Below are 15,927 nucleotides of genomic sequence, written 5' to 3'. Positions count from 1 at the left end.
GAAATCCGTAAATCAAAATTTGTTATATCATATGTAAATAAGGTATAAAAGGAAGCGAAAATGGGGACGGTATTAGCAAACAGGCAATTCGCGATGGCGAAGAAAAACATCACATATGTACCTCCAAACGACTCTCTGCAACGAGAAATGAACGGGTCAAAGAGCGGACAGAATCTGCTGAAACAAGAGGCCAACGTTATGCCAGTATATGATCACAAATAACAAGCAGACCTTGGTATGCAAAAAGCTGTTACGGCAGAAATTTTGAATCCACCATAGCACGATTGAGTTTTCATCACGCACGCTACAGACAGACCGTGTTCATACTGTCGAGTCACCGCTTTGGAAAAGTGGGGCCGCAGATTATGTGAACGACTAGTTCTTTGGATGTGACGGTTGAGACAAGAATCGTCACTACTGATTCGGCTCTTGGTGGCGCCAAAATTTTCGCTTCCGATATTTGCGTCAACTCTTCTTGAGGGAAGAGACTATAGCAGTGGTTGTCAAACTTTTTTTCTTAAGAGCCATTATCGTCATTGTAGGGCGACACATTGGATTGCGCAGAAAGTGGGCCGGCTCTAAAGTGAGCACTCTAAGAGAGACTCAGTTTTCTCCAAACGACAGTAATTGACAGAAGCTTACCACTTGAATATTTTGAATACACATGTAAAAAGGTATGACACCAAATATTTTTAATTAAGAAACGAAATAATATTGGAACTGCATAGACAGAGTAGCGCTCTGCAAGACGCTGGAAGAATTCAGCATTGACAGAAAGACAAGAGCAATCATTCGGGAAACATTAACTGACACAGTCTCCAAGGTTAAATTTATGGGGGATATCTCGGAACTATTTGAAATCCAAACTGGAGTGCGACAGGGTGACGGACTTTCACCATTACTCTTTAATATCATTCTTGAAAAAATTATCAGGACATGGGAAAAAGAAGTCAAAGTAATCCAAATTGGCATTAGAAAAGATAATAGATTCAATGTGAAGTGTTTAGCTTTTGCGAATGACCTTGCAATCCTCACAAAAAATAGAAAAGAAGCCACTAACGCCATAGAGAAGTTACACGAAATTGCACAAAGAACTGGCCTTCAAATATCATATGAGAAAACCCAGTACATAGAAAGAGTGCCACAAGACAAATTGCCTATTCTGACAACCCATGGGAAAATCGTACAAGTACCACATTTTAAGTACCTAGGAGAAATCATCCAGCCATCAGGGATCAACCTAAAGGCCAATGAGGAAAGAATAAAAAAAGTACAGAAAGCATATAAACTCACGTGGAACTATTATAACAAAAAGTCCATATCCATTAACGCAAAATTGAGGCCCTACAACACTGTCGTACTTCCGGAGGCACTGTATGCATCTGAAACAACACAAATAGGTGGGCAAACTAAAATCAAAGAAATAGAGAAACAAGAAAGGAAAATTCTCAGGAAAATTTTTGGCCCGATACAAGAGCAAGGAATCTGGAAGAGGAGACCAACATCAGAATTATATAAATACACAGACAAGATTACGGATACAATAAGGAAAAGAAGAATGCAGTTCTACGGACATATCCACAGGATGAATGAAAACAGAATTTCAAAGCGAATTCTTAAAGTCATCAACTCAGGCAGGGGAAAAACAAAATGGATAAAAAAATGGTTCAAATGGCTCTGAGCACTATGGGACTCAACTGCTGTGGTCATCAGTCCCCTAGAACTTAAACCTAACTAACCTAAGGACATCACACACATCCATGCCCGAGGCAGGATTCGAACCTGCGACCGTAGCAGTCGCACGGTTCCGGACTGCGCGCCTAGAATCGCGAGACCACCGCGGCCGGCCAAAATGGATAAAAGAAGTTGAAGAGGACCTCAGACAAGCACACATAACAGTAAACGATGCAGAAAATAGAACTGAATTCAGGAACATCATCAAAAAACATAAATTTGACACCACAACACAGAAGAGACCAGGATGCAAATGGACAGCGGAGCGAAAGAAACAACACAGTGAACATATGAAGAAAATTTGGGCTCAGAAAAAACATTAGCAATCATCATAAAGGAATTCAAGTTCAAACGCTCTCTTAAATGGGAATAATCGAAAATAATAATAATTGGAACTGCATGCGCTTTTCTAAAGGGTTACATAGTGACCAATTGTGTGTACCCAACCGGTTACTGTGGCCAGTGCCATCACAACACGGTCCTGTGGTACTTCATATCGATACCACCGCACAGGCTTTCTGAGGTTTTTAACAGAATAGCAAGTTTCTTTTAAACCCCAACACCGGTCGTGTTGCATCCGGAGGAACCAATGGAGCACCCCGTCCAGCCATGGCTGCAGCGACTATGGAATAGGAGCGCCCTCCGCGGCCGCATTATGGGACGGTCGGCAGCAGCCTCTCGACCCACTTGCGTTCAGAGCCACTTCGTCACGTGACACTAAGCAGACGCCGTCTAGTCGCGGCTCCAACGCCGTAGCTCGTGCCTAGCACAGCGAGACTCTTCGTTGTCGACAATGATGAGCTGGACTCTGTTCCTTGTTGCATTATTTTTAATGAGTCTTCATTCACTTGTAGAAATACGGTTCACTAATTCTTTTATTTTTAGTGTTAACTTGTTCGCTAATCCTTTCTGTTCCCGTCCGCAGCACTCTGTAGCACACCTCTCCTAACCACCATGTGCGAACTCATACGCAACAGACATCATCTTTATTTCTCTGATTTTCCGGCGCATTTTCTAGGCATTTTCGTGCCACAGTCTCTGACAGAATATCAAGCGGCTTGATAGAACGTTTTTAGTCAGACTTCTGTATTAAACCAAATATAACAGCACAGTGGTGGTGTTAAATAATATAACTTCATGAATTCAACATGTCATAAAGGTATAGAGTGGCAGATAATTGCTTTGTATAAAAAACGGTTGTATTCCGCTTGTTTTTTGGAATTATCTAAGAGTTGTTGAGTCGGCCGCTGTGTCCGAGAGGTTCTAGGCGCTTCAGTCCGGAACCGCGCTGCTGCAACGGTGGCAGGTTCGAATCCTGCCTCGGGCATGGATGTGTGTGATGTCCTTAGGTTAGTTAGGTTTAAGTAGTTCTAAGTCTAGGGGACTGATGACCTCAGACGTTACGTCCCATACTGTTTAGAGCCATTTGAACCATTTAAGAGTTGCTGAGATAAACACGTTGGCCACCTTAACCCGATGAGTAGTGTGGAAACTTTTCCTGATGGGAAGTTTGTAGTTCAAAGAGAAACTATCAGATCGAAAGAAACAACATCGTTTCCAGAATGATATTTTCACTCTGCAGCGGAGTGTGCCCTCGAAATGCATAGGTCCCACGAGTTCGAGTCTCGGTCCGGCACACAGTTTTAATCTGCCAGGAAGTTTCATATCACCGCACACTCCACTGCAGAGTGAAAATCCCATTCTGGAAGCATCCCTCAGGCTGTGGCTAAGCCATGTCTCCGCAATATCCTCTTTCTTTCAGGAGTTCTGCATGGTTCGCAGGAGAGCTTCTGTAAAGTTTGGAAAGTAGGAGACAAGTTATTGGCAGAAGTAAAGCTGTGAAGAGGGGGCGAGAGTCGTGCCTGAGTAGCTCAGATGATAGAGCACATGCCCGCAAAAGGTAATGGTCCCGAATTCGAGTCTCGGTATGGCACACAGTTTTAATCTGCCAGAAAGTTTCAACAATGTCGTTGTTTAATCATTGATGTGGTAATAAATTATTACTCTCCGTACATTGGTGGTAACAAGCATAATATAAATGACATGCTTTACATCAGACAAAAAAAATTGTAATTTTTGAGAACGTCTCTCTTGGAGAACAGTAATTTTTCTTAGTGCTTTAAAATGAACGTAAACAAATGACGATCGTGGAATTCGTACCGCCTACTCCGTTCTCTCCCACGGCGTTCCATTATGATATGTCTGAAGATGATCAGTAACTGAGCGAAACCAGTAACCATAAAAATAAATGTTTCTTGCAGTCGAGGCGGTTTATGTTCATTTTAAAAAAAGTTTTTATTAAAAAGTAATGGAACAAGGTCCCTCTGTCAATCTCACTGACAACAATGGCGGTATACAGAGTGGTTATAATTAAAGTCAAACTTTCAAAACGCTGTAGGAATAACACCACTGGTCAAAGCGATGCGAAATTGCAACGGAATATTATCGGAGAAGGGGGAAAACGTACGGAAGAAGAAGAAAATAGTGAAAATGGATCAACAGATGGCGCTGTATGTGTCAGAATACGTAAATGAAAACACCTGTCATGCGCACGACCCATTGAATTTGGTGTACACGACTTTGGTGTCTGCGACGTTCGCCATGACCGTCTCAATGCAGGATAGCGCTCTGCTTGTAAAGTTGCATTCCAAGAATGATGACTGTGCATTCGTCGCTCTGCAAAATGGTTCAAATGGCTCTGAGCGCTATGGGACTTAACTTCTGAGGTCATCAGTCCCCTAGAACTTAGAACTACTTAAACCTAGCTAACCTAAGGACATCACACATGTCCATGCCCGAGGTAGGATTCGAACCTGCGATCGTAGCGGTCGAGCGGTTCCAGACTGTAGCGCCGAGAATTGCTCGGCCACACCGGCCGGCTCGCTCTGCAGAAGTTCCGGACACTGAAGGATTTGAAAAAACGCGTTGATCCGATGACTGTCGTGGGTCTGGAGAAAATTATTTGGAAATTTTGGTGTTTAACCTTGTAGAGGTAAGAAACGAATTGGTTCGATGTTAGTGGAAGCAGTGGCCACAGGAAAGTAGGAGGAGACGACTGGCGGTGTGCAAACATGTAGTGCACAGAGAATTGCCCGAACATTGGACATACCGTGAGCACGGTGCGTAAAATCCTACGAAACATCCTTCTTTGCTATCAATTCAAAATTACCTATGTACACGAGTCCCTTTCTGTTGACCTGCCAGCAAGAGAGACCTTTGCTTTAGAATTTCTTGCACGCATGGAAGTGGACAATGATTGGCCGTGGAAGATTTTGTGTACAGACTGTGCCCACTTCCATCTGACAGGATACGTCGGTACACAGAATTGTCAAATATGGGCAGTGGAAAATCCACACGCAAATCAACCAGTACCACTTCATCCTGTGTAGTGTGGGTTTACGGCATCATTTATCATAGGACCATACTTTTTCGAAGAGACAGGTGCTTCCCCTCCTGTTACCTGTACCGTCACTGGTAAACGCTATGAGTGTCTTTTGCGCAACCACGTCATTCCAGCTCTCCAACAGCATGGATGTGTGGCTGGGATCATTTTTGTGCACGATGGCGCACCTCCGCACATTTCAAAACCAGTTAAGTAGCTGCTGAAACGCCATTTCAGTGCTAGAATTATCAGCCGCCATTTCCCTACAGCCTGGCAGTCCCTATCATCTGATCTTAATCAGTGTGACTTCTGGCTGTGGGGCTGTCTGAAAGATGCTGTGTTCAGTGTTCCAACTGAAAACTTGGCAACATTGGAGGCATTGTGCAACACATTCTGAACATGATTACGGAAAATACTTCGATCATTTGTGGAACATGCTGCTTCTCGATTTCAATTCGTTGCAGAAAATGGTGGACAGCATACTGAACATGTTTTGCGCCAGTCACATGGAAATTAATAATCTGATTTGATTTTGATTGATCCTTCTTATGTGGTTTTTGGACTCAGGACATTTAAAAACCGATTTTTCCCATTCGATGTGATATGACCTTGCCGTCGTGGATGGATTTATGTAACTAACAGTATCACACCTGTACACCCATGCACACTGAGTAGTACAGTTTGTTTAGTCAAACGTACACATTTTGCATTGTTGTATGATTCACTTTTCGTTTTCAGTCGACCACCATTAAATTATGATACTTACAACCCATCTATTGCTACATTTTGTAACAATAAGTTTTCTTCTGTCATACGTTCTCCCCTTCTCCGATAATATTCTGTTGCAATTTGACGTCATTCTGACCAGTGGTGTTATTTCTACAGCGGTTTGAAAGTTTAACTTTAATTATAATCACCCTGTATGTTATAACTAGTCCAACCGCTTCTCGGTGTTTGAACTAGTCTGACCACTTCACGGTATAAGACATAGTTTGAACACTTCTAGCCAGTCAGCAGCGTTGTTCAGGGATGCAATGACCACTTCTTCCATCCTGGCCACTTTACCACACCTTCCCATGCTGATCTTACCATTAGTTGGTAACCTATACAAATTAGTGTGTTATATTAATTAATAACAGTTATTACTATATGAGACACGGTCACAAATCTTTTAAATTTCGTTTCTCTTCTACTTATTGCACTGTATTTCAACAGCCTTAATTTGATATCATATTAATTGCTACAAACATGTACCACATTTGAAGTGACTTTCTCTGTAATTCGCATTCACGAATGCATGAGACTTCCTCTTAACACACCATAGCAGCTGATATGTGCTAGTTACACACACCTGAGTTGTCAGTATTGTGAGACCAACGATAACTATTCCCCCTCTCGCTTCTGTCACGCAGTCGCTGCGCTACATGCCACTACTCCCCTGACGTAAGTGGAAAACCTTTTTAGCCCAAGGACGAATTCACCAACATCAATTAAAATTAAGCACATTTTAAGATCTTACTGTAGCTGTAAGAAGTTTTGTTCGTTACTGACAAGGGAAACACACCATCGCACGCCTGTCACACACCATACACACCCCTGTGACAAATCACATGTGTTTTCCGGTGGAGGATTCCGTTGGCTTGTCGCGCTGTCTTCAAACGTTTGTGGTCCCCATTCGGCAGCCGCTTCCTTCCGGCTGCCAATAGAAGAGTTGTGCAGAATCGACTGTCATAGGTCCCTACCTTGCACCTCTTTGTTGCAAACGGACGTTACACCATGACACAGACAAAAATTTGAATAAAGCGAACAGCGTAAAAAAATTGTACACGAGGGAGGTGTGAACACGGCTGGCACGACTGACAGTCCAACACCGTAACCGTTTCACCACGACGCCACCTATCCTAACGGCTGCTCTATACCGCATTTCTTGTTCTTGAACCGTTCTTTTTTCACAGTGCAGTACACTTTCTTCCTGTTTTCATGCTTGATCGGTGTTCAGTTTTGGACAGGCTGTCCACTGGGCCCATTTACCACTAAATCCGATTGGGGGGGGGGGGGGGGGGTGCGATAGAGAGTTGCCCTTGTGAGCAAGAGAAGTACACTCCTAAGAAGCTCTTAACGTTAGCGGCCATTTTTGGATTCTACTAAAAAGTGCTATAAGCGTATTATTATAAAACACGGTTGAGAACGGCGAGCCGCTCGGAGAGTTGATTCGGACCGCAAGAGGCCCCCGGGCCGCAGTTTGACGACAAATGGACTGCAGGATGTTTGCATAACATATAAAAGAATAATGTAACATAGATATATGCTACTGGAGAGAAATCATTAAGAACAATAGTTAAAATAAGACAGCACATATAAATTTGAATTTACCCATTAAATTGACTGTGTAATGCGGTAACTGACACATGTAGCACCAAAGCAACATGTATGTTGTTAGTAGTTCTACCACTAATGTAAATTTCTTAAACATCTAGCTAAGCATAGTTTTAACAGCCATTACGGTTTTATTTCCCTCCCTCCCTCTCTCTCTCTCTCTCTCTCTCTCTCTCTCTGTCTCTGTGTGTGCGTGTGTGTGTGTGTGTGTGTGTGTGGTGTGTGTGTGTGTGTGTGTGTGTGTGTGTTTTTAGCTGACCTAATGTGTTGCAGCTAATGGCCCTCGTTGTAAATCGTTGTTTTTCTACATGCAGTTTAGCGGAAAAGGTTGTATCCGACCTATCTTAGCTGAAAAAGCCCTGGTACGAAATTTTAAGAACCGGTTACTAAGGTTTACGAGTTGTATGTAGTAGGCTTTATGGGTAAATACTTTATCTTAGATTACTAAACGCACGTAAAATTTTCGCCTGTAGTTGGTATCTCTTCGTGGTTCCCGCCAACTACTATTTGCTGACGCTGGTACCCTTGTCCTAGATATTATGGATGTTTAGTACAGACTGTCTCTTTTCTAATAGTCGGCATATTTGTTACCAGTTATCTCAGTATGGGAACGTATGTGAAATATCAAATAGTCACAGTTAGACGAGTGTTAGCTTATATCACGTTGGCTTTCTTCTCTTCTAATCTCGCCTTTTGCTACTGAAATTAGCACAATATGGGTGGTGCTGAGCTTCATTTTGACACTAACATGCTGGTCGATTTGCTTGAAGGAGCCGATAAAAGACACAGACAGTGGAGAATATGGTGAAGAGGAAGAGTTTCTTCTCCAACAAGACAACGTTGTGTGTATGGATAACAGTGATGTAGACTCAGACGTTGAATCAACAAATGAGGAATCGGATGAAGAATCCCTGGGTGACCGTGGAAGAAAGCAGAAGACTCTCTGCTCATCTTCTGCGTAAAATACGCTTCGAATCGTAATAATTATAACGCATAGCATAAAAGCGTGCCAACGGCCTTGCCGCAGTGGTAACACCGGTTTCCGTCAGATCACCGAAGTTAAGCACTGTCGCGCTGGGCTAGCACTTGGATGGGCGACCATCCGGTCTGTCGACCGCTGTTGGCAAATGGGGTGCTCTCAGCCCTTGTGAGGCAAACTGAGGAGCTACTTGACTGAGAAATTCTAATGGCTCTTAGCACGATGGGACTTAGCATCTGAGGCCATCAGTCCCCTAGAATTTAGGACTACTTAAACCTAACTAAGCTAAGGACATCACACACATCCATGCCCGAGGCAGGATTCGAACCTGCGACCGTAGCAGCAGCGAGGTTCCGGACTGAAGCGCCTAGAACCGCTCGGCCACAGCGGCTCCAGTCTGGGAAACTGACATACGGCCGGGAAAGCAGTGTGCTGACCACATGCCCCTCCATATTCGCATCCAGTGACACCTGTGGGCTGAGGATGATACGGCGGCCAGTCGGTACCTTTGGGCCTTCATGGCCTGTGCGGGACGAGGAGGAGGATAGCATATAAGTGCACAGGATAAATTATAAGTTCTTTTCCATGACTTTTGAGCAGCAACATTGACATTATAGAGTATATAACAGGGCATTTTGTACTTATTTTGTATGTATCGTGCCAGTGGAGATTTAATACCGGCAGTTAACAAGTACATAGCCCGTAAATAATGATTTCTTTTAAATAAAATTTGGAGTAGTAAGATTTACTATGGTTTATTAGTAACGTAAGAATTTTCCCATTTTGTGCTCTAGCGATAAAAACCACTGAGAACTTTTATTTAAAGACTGTGCATTTAGAAAAGGCTAAAATTGGTAGACATCCAAGATATTACACTGCACACTTTCCAGCACGAATCTAGTGGCTTAATTAAATAGGTAGTCGACGCAAGAATGTGTTGCTGTCACGTCACGTGCGAATTTACGGTGGAAATGAAGCGGTTCGTGTGCTCTTCAAACTACGCAGCGTTCGCCGATGCGTCTGTCATCGAAGCATGTAGGTAATTTCCGTCCTGTAAACAGGCACTGCCCGGCGCCGTGGTTGTCAGCAAACAGGCGTTCCATTGAGAGCCCCGCTGAGCTGTGCCTTAAAGCCGATGGACTCTCCTGGTGCTGCCTGTTCTTCAGTTTCCTCTCTGCCACACGCTAACTCTCCCGTACCCTATCTCTAGTCAATTTACACTGTCCTGATGAAAGCTGACAAGTGACAAGTAACCACGCGGTGTGTGCGGCAGTCTAAATTCGTAGATATCGGCAAGTCCAGTATTTTTTCCATTGTGCGGCGCGCTACACTGCAACAAGGGACCTCAAACCATTAGTACTTATATTCTAACGAATTTTTCTAGAAGAAAGAGGAAGCCGCCTGGTAGAATTTTGGACAGAGCACAACTTAATCATAGCTAACACTTTGTAGAAGAATCATAAAAGAAGGTTGTATGCATGGAAGAAGCCTGGAGATACTGACAGGTTTCAGATAGATTATATAATGGTAAGACAGAGATTTAGGAACCAGGTTTTAAATTGTAAGACATTTCCAGGGGCAGATGTGGACTCTGACCACAATCTATTGGTTATGAACTGTAGATTAAAACTGAAGAAACTACGAAAAGGTGGGAATTTAAGGAGATGTGACCTCGATAAACTGAGTAAACCAGAGGTTGTACAGAGTTTCAGGGAGAGCATAAGGGAACAATTGACAAGAATGGGTGAAAAAATACAGTAGAAGAAGAATGAGTAGCTCTGAGGGATGAAGTAGTGAAGGCAGCAGAGGATCAAGTAGGTAAAAAGACGAGGGCTAGTAGATATCCTTGGGTAACACAAGAAATATTGAATTCAATTAATGAAAAGAGAAAATACAAAAATGCAGTAAATGAAGCAGGCAAAAAGGAATACAAACGTCTCAAAAATGAGATCGACAGGAAGCGCAAAATGGCTTAGCAGGGATGGCTGGGGAACAAATGTAAGGATGTAGAGGCTTATCTCACGAGGGGTAAGATAGATACTGCCTACAGGAAAATTAAAGAGACCTTTGGAGAAAAGAGAACCGCTTGTATGAATATCAAGAGCTCAGATGGAATCCCAGTTCTAAGCAAAGCAAGGAAAGCAGAAAGGTGGAAGGAGTATATAGAGGGTCTATACAAGGGCGATATACTTGAGGACAATATTATGGAAATGGAAGAGGATGTAGATGAAGATGAAATGGAAGATACGATACTGCGTGAAGAGTATGACAAAGCACTGAAAGACCTGAGTCGAAACAAGGCCCCAGGAGTAGACAACATTCCATTAGAACTACAGACAGCCTTGGGAGAGCCAGTCCTGACAAAACTCTACCATCTGGTGAGCAAGATGTGTGAGACAGGCGAAATACCCTCAGGCTCCAAGAAGAATATAATAATTCCAATCCCAAAGAAAGCAGGTGTTGACAGATGTGAAAATTACCGAACTATCAGTTTAATAAGTCACGGCTGCAAAATACTAACGCGAATTCTTTACAGATGAATGGAAGCCGACCTCTGGGAAGATCAGTTTGCATTCCGTTTAAATATCGAACACATGAGGCAATACTGATCCTACGACTTTTCTTAGAAGCTAGATTAAGGAAAGGAAAACCTACGTTTCTAGCATTTGTAGACTTAGAGAAAGCTTTTGACAATGTTGACTGGAATACTCTCTTTCAAATTCTGAAGGTGGCAGGGGTAAAATACAGGGAGCGAAAAGCTATTTACATTTTGTACAGAAACCAGATGGCAGTTATAAGAGTCGAGCGGTATGAAAGGGAAACAGAGGTTGGGAAGGGAATGACACAGGGTTGTGGGCTATCCCCGATGTTATCCAATCTCGATATTGAGCTAGCAGTGAAGCAAACAAACAAAAAATTCGGAGTAGGTATTAAAATCCATGTTGTTGCTGTGGTCTTCAGTCCTGAGACTGGTTTGATGCAGCTCTCCATGCTACTCTATCCTGTGCAAGCTTCTTCATCTCCCAGTACGTACTGCAGCCTACATCCTTCTGAATCTGCTTAGTGTATTCATCTCTTGGTCTCCCTCTACGATATTTACCCTCCACGCTGCCCTCCAGTACTAAATTGGTGATCCCTTGATGCCTCAGAATATGTCCTACCAACCTATCCCTTCTTCTGCTCAAGATGTGCCACAAACACCTCTTCCCCCCAATTCTATTCAATACCTCCTCATTAGTTATGTGATCTACCCATCTAATCTTCAGCATTCTTCTGTTGCACCACATTTCGAAAGCTTCTATTCTCTTCTTGTCTAAACTATTTATCGTCCATGTTTCACTTCCGTACCTGGCTACACTCCATACAAATAACTTTCAGAAACGACTTCCTGACACTTAAATCTATACTCGATGTTAACAAATTTCTCTTCATCAGAAACGCTTTCCTTGCCATTGCCAGTCTACATTTTATATCCTCTCTACTTCGACCATCATCAGTTATTTCGCTCCCCAAATAGCAAAACTCCTTTACTACTTTAAGTGTCTCATTTCCTAATCTAATTCCTTCAGCATCACCCGACTTAATTCGACTATATTCCATTATCCTTGTTTTGCTTTTGTTGATGTTCATCTTATACCCTCCTTTCAAGACACTGTCCATTCCGTTCAACTGCTCTTCCAAGTCCTTTGCTGTCTCTGACAGAATTACAATGTCATCGGCGGACCTCAAAGTTTTTATTTCTTCTCCATGGATTTTAATACCTACTCCGAACTTTTCCTTCGTTTCCTTTACTGCTTGCTCAATATACAGATTGAATAGCATTGGGGAGAGGCTACAACCCTGTCTCACTCCCTTCCCAACTACTGCGTCCCTTTCATGTCCCCCGACTCTTATAACTGCCATCTGGTTTCTGTACAAATTGTAAATAGCCTTTCGCTACCTGTATTTTACCCCTGCCACCTTTAGAATTTGAAACAGAGTATTCCAATCAACATTGTCAAAAGCTTTCTCCAAGTCTACAAATGCTAGAAACGTAGGTTTTCCTTTCCTTATCCTATTTTTTAAGATAAGTCGTAAGGTCAGTATTGCCTCACGTGTTCCAACATTTCTACGGAATCCCAACTGATCTTTCCCGAGGTCGGGTTCTACCAGTTTTTCCATTCGTCTTTAAAGAATTTTTATTTTATATTCTTCTTAAAGTCTGAGGCTATTTCGCCTGTCTCAAACATCTTGCTCACCAGATGGTAGAGTTTTGTCAGGACTGGCTCTCCCAAGGCCATCAGTAATTCTAATGGAATGTTGTCTCCTCCCGGGGCCTTGTTTCGACTTAGGTCTTTCAGTGCTCTGTCAAACTCTTCACGCAGTATCATATCTCCCATTTCATCTTCGTCTACCTCCTCTTCCATTTCCATAATATTGTCCTCAAGAACATCGCCCCTGTATAGACCCTCTATGTACTCCTTCCACCTGTCTGCTTTCCCTTCTTTGCTTGGAACTGGGTTTCCATTAAAGCTCTTGATATTCATACAAGTGGTTCTCTTTTTTCCAAAGGTCTCTTTAATTTTCCTGTAGGCAGTATCTATCTTACCCCTCGTGAGATAAGCCTCTACGTCCTTACATTTGTCCTCTAGCCATCCCTACGTAGCTGTTTTGCACTTCCTGTCGATCTCATTTTTGAGACGTTTGTATTCCTTTTTGCCTGCTTCACTTACTGCATTTTTGTGCTTTCTCCTTTCATCAATTAAATTCAGTATCTCTTCTGTTACCCAAGGGTCTCTACTAGCCCTCGTCTTTTTAGCTACTTGATCCTCTATGCCTTCACTACTTCATCCCTCAGAGCTACCCATGCTTCTTCTACTGTATTTCTTTCCCCCACTCTTGTCAATTGTTCCCTTATGCTCTCCCTGAAACTCTGTACAACCTCTGGTTCTTTCAGTTTATCCATGGAGAAGATATAAAAACTTTGAGGTTCGCCAATGATATTGTAATTTTGTCAGAGACAGCACAGGACTAGAAGAGCAGTTGAACAGAATGGATAGTCTTGAAAGGAGGATATAAGATGAACATCAACAAACGCAAAACAAGGATAATGGAATGTAGCCGAATTAAGTCGGATTATGCTGAGGGAATTAGATTAGGAAATGAGACACTTAAAGTAGTAAAGGAGTTTTGCTATTTGGGGAGCGAAATAACTGATGATGGTCGAAGTAGAAAGGATATAAAATGTAGACTGGCAATGGCAAGGAAAGAATTTCTGAAGAAGAGAAATTTGTTAACATCGAGTATAGATTTAAGTGTCAGGAAGTCGTTTCTGAAAGTATTTGTATGGAGTGTAGCCATGTATCGAAGTGAAACATGGACGATAAATAGTTTAGACAAGAAGAAAATAGAAGCTTTCGAAATGTGGTGCAACAGAAGAATGCTGAAGATTAGATGGGTGGATCACATAACTAATGAGGAGGTATTGAATAGAACTGGGGAGAAGAAAAGTTTGTGGCACAACTTGACTAGAAGAACGGATCGGTTGGTAGGAAATGTTCTGAGGCATCAAGGGATCACCAGTTTAGTGTTGGAGGGCAGTGTGGAGGGTAAAAATCGTAGAGGGAGACCAAGAGATGAATACACTAAGCAGATTCAGAAGAATGTAGGTTGCAGTAGGTACTGGGGATGAAGAAGCGTGCACGGGATAGAGTAGCATGGAGAGCTGCATCAAACCAGTCTCAGGACTGAAGACCACAACAACAACAACGGCTCTATAAAATTTTATTTATAAGAAGCCTGTCAATAAGAACCTAAATCCCGTTGCCAACAAAGTAATGTAGATGACTTTGTATTAAGGCTTTACTGAAATTTGGTTACGTTCCTTTGACATTCAAAATGGTCTTAGAACCATGAGTGTAGTAAACAAATGACGCTGGCCTCTGTTTCAATTGCCTTAATAAATTTGCTTGCAGTGTGAAAAGTTCTATGTTATAGTACTACAGTACTTCTATGTTATAGTACTTATATTCTAACGACTTTTTCCAGAAGATACAGCTTTATAAAACTTTATTTATAATAATTCTGTCAATAAGACAGGCGCTCAGTCCGGAACCGCGCCTGCTACGGTCGCAGGTTCGAATCCTGCCTCGGGCATGGATGCGTGTGATGTCCTTAGGTTAGTTAGGTTTAAGTAGTTCTAAGTTCTAGGGGACTGATGACCACAGAAGTTAAGTCCCATAGTGCTCAGAGCCATTTGAACCATTTTTTCCGGTAATCGATATTCATGTACTTGTGCTGTATACAAAGTCTGTTCTTTCTTGGAGAAAACAGGATTGAGTTCATTCTTCCTGGCATTTCATTTCACTGATGCTCTAAATCACTGAGAGGAATGGATTTTGAGGGTGCCCGTGTCTTTAGGATGCTCCTAGAGTAACTCTTTGCGTGTCATGAATCCTCTGTGCATGCGTTAAAGATTGAAAAGGTGTTTCTTGTCACTAGGTTGTGGAATTTCTGTTAAAATTTTTAGATAAATTTTAGTTCGTCCACGTAGGCCGGAGGGAAGCATCACCATACAATGATATTTCCGTAAATGCGTTTTCCCATCATCAAAATGTTATTTACTTCATTCTTCATCGTCTCGCTTGCTAAGCTGGAAATAAATGTTGCCAGCAAGGATAACAGTCATTGAACACTGCCTCAGGGAATTTCCATTTTGTCTCCTGTCCTAAATTTGCAGTACTGCTTTGCATAGTTTAATCTTCTTCTTTATTCTCGTGAATAGCAATCTGCTGCTCATCACAAGTAGGTTTTGATGTACCTCTAGTCCACACCTGAATTTGTTTTGCACGTAATTATTTTACTTGTAAATCTTTGTCTAGCCATGATCTGTTTTGCTGTCGTGGTCTTCAGTCTGATCCGTTTCAGCTTTCAATGCTAATGAATCCTGTGCTAGCCTCTTCATCTCTGCATAACTAGCGCAGCCTACATCCATTTGAATTTGCCTAATGTCTTCCTCTTGTCGATGCTGTCTACGATTCCCCCGCCCCCCCCCCCCGCCCTCCCCCCCCCCCCCCGCCCTCCCCCTCATATACTTCCCTTCATTTCCAAATTGACAGTTCTTTGGTGCCTCAGAGTGTGTCCTATCAACCGATCCATTCTTTTAGTCAAGTTGTGACTTAAATTTCTTTTTTCTCCAATTGGATTTACCTGTCTAACGTTCATCCTTCTATAGCACCACATTTATTGTCTTCCTGTCTGGGTTGAATATCAGCCACGTTTCACTTCCTTGAAACCTACACTACAGACAAATGCCTTCAGAAAATACTTTCCTACCGAGCGAAGTGATGCAGTGGTTAGCCCACTGCTCTCGCATCAGGAGGACGACTGTTCAAAACCGCGTCCAGCAATCCTGATTTAGGTTTTCCGTGATTTCCTAAATCGCTTAAGGCAAAGTTCCTTTGAAAGGGCACGGCCG

Source organism: Schistocerca americana, chromosome 7 (assembly GCF_021461395.2).
Source record: "Schistocerca americana isolate TAMUIC-IGC-003095 chromosome 7, iqSchAmer2.1, whole genome shotgun sequence".
NCBI classification, from domain to species: domain Eukaryota; kingdom Metazoa; phylum Arthropoda; class Insecta; order Orthoptera; family Acrididae; genus Schistocerca; species Schistocerca americana.
The sequence above is the reverse complement of the archived record's forward strand: the minus strand, read 5'-3'. Positions refer to the sequence as shown.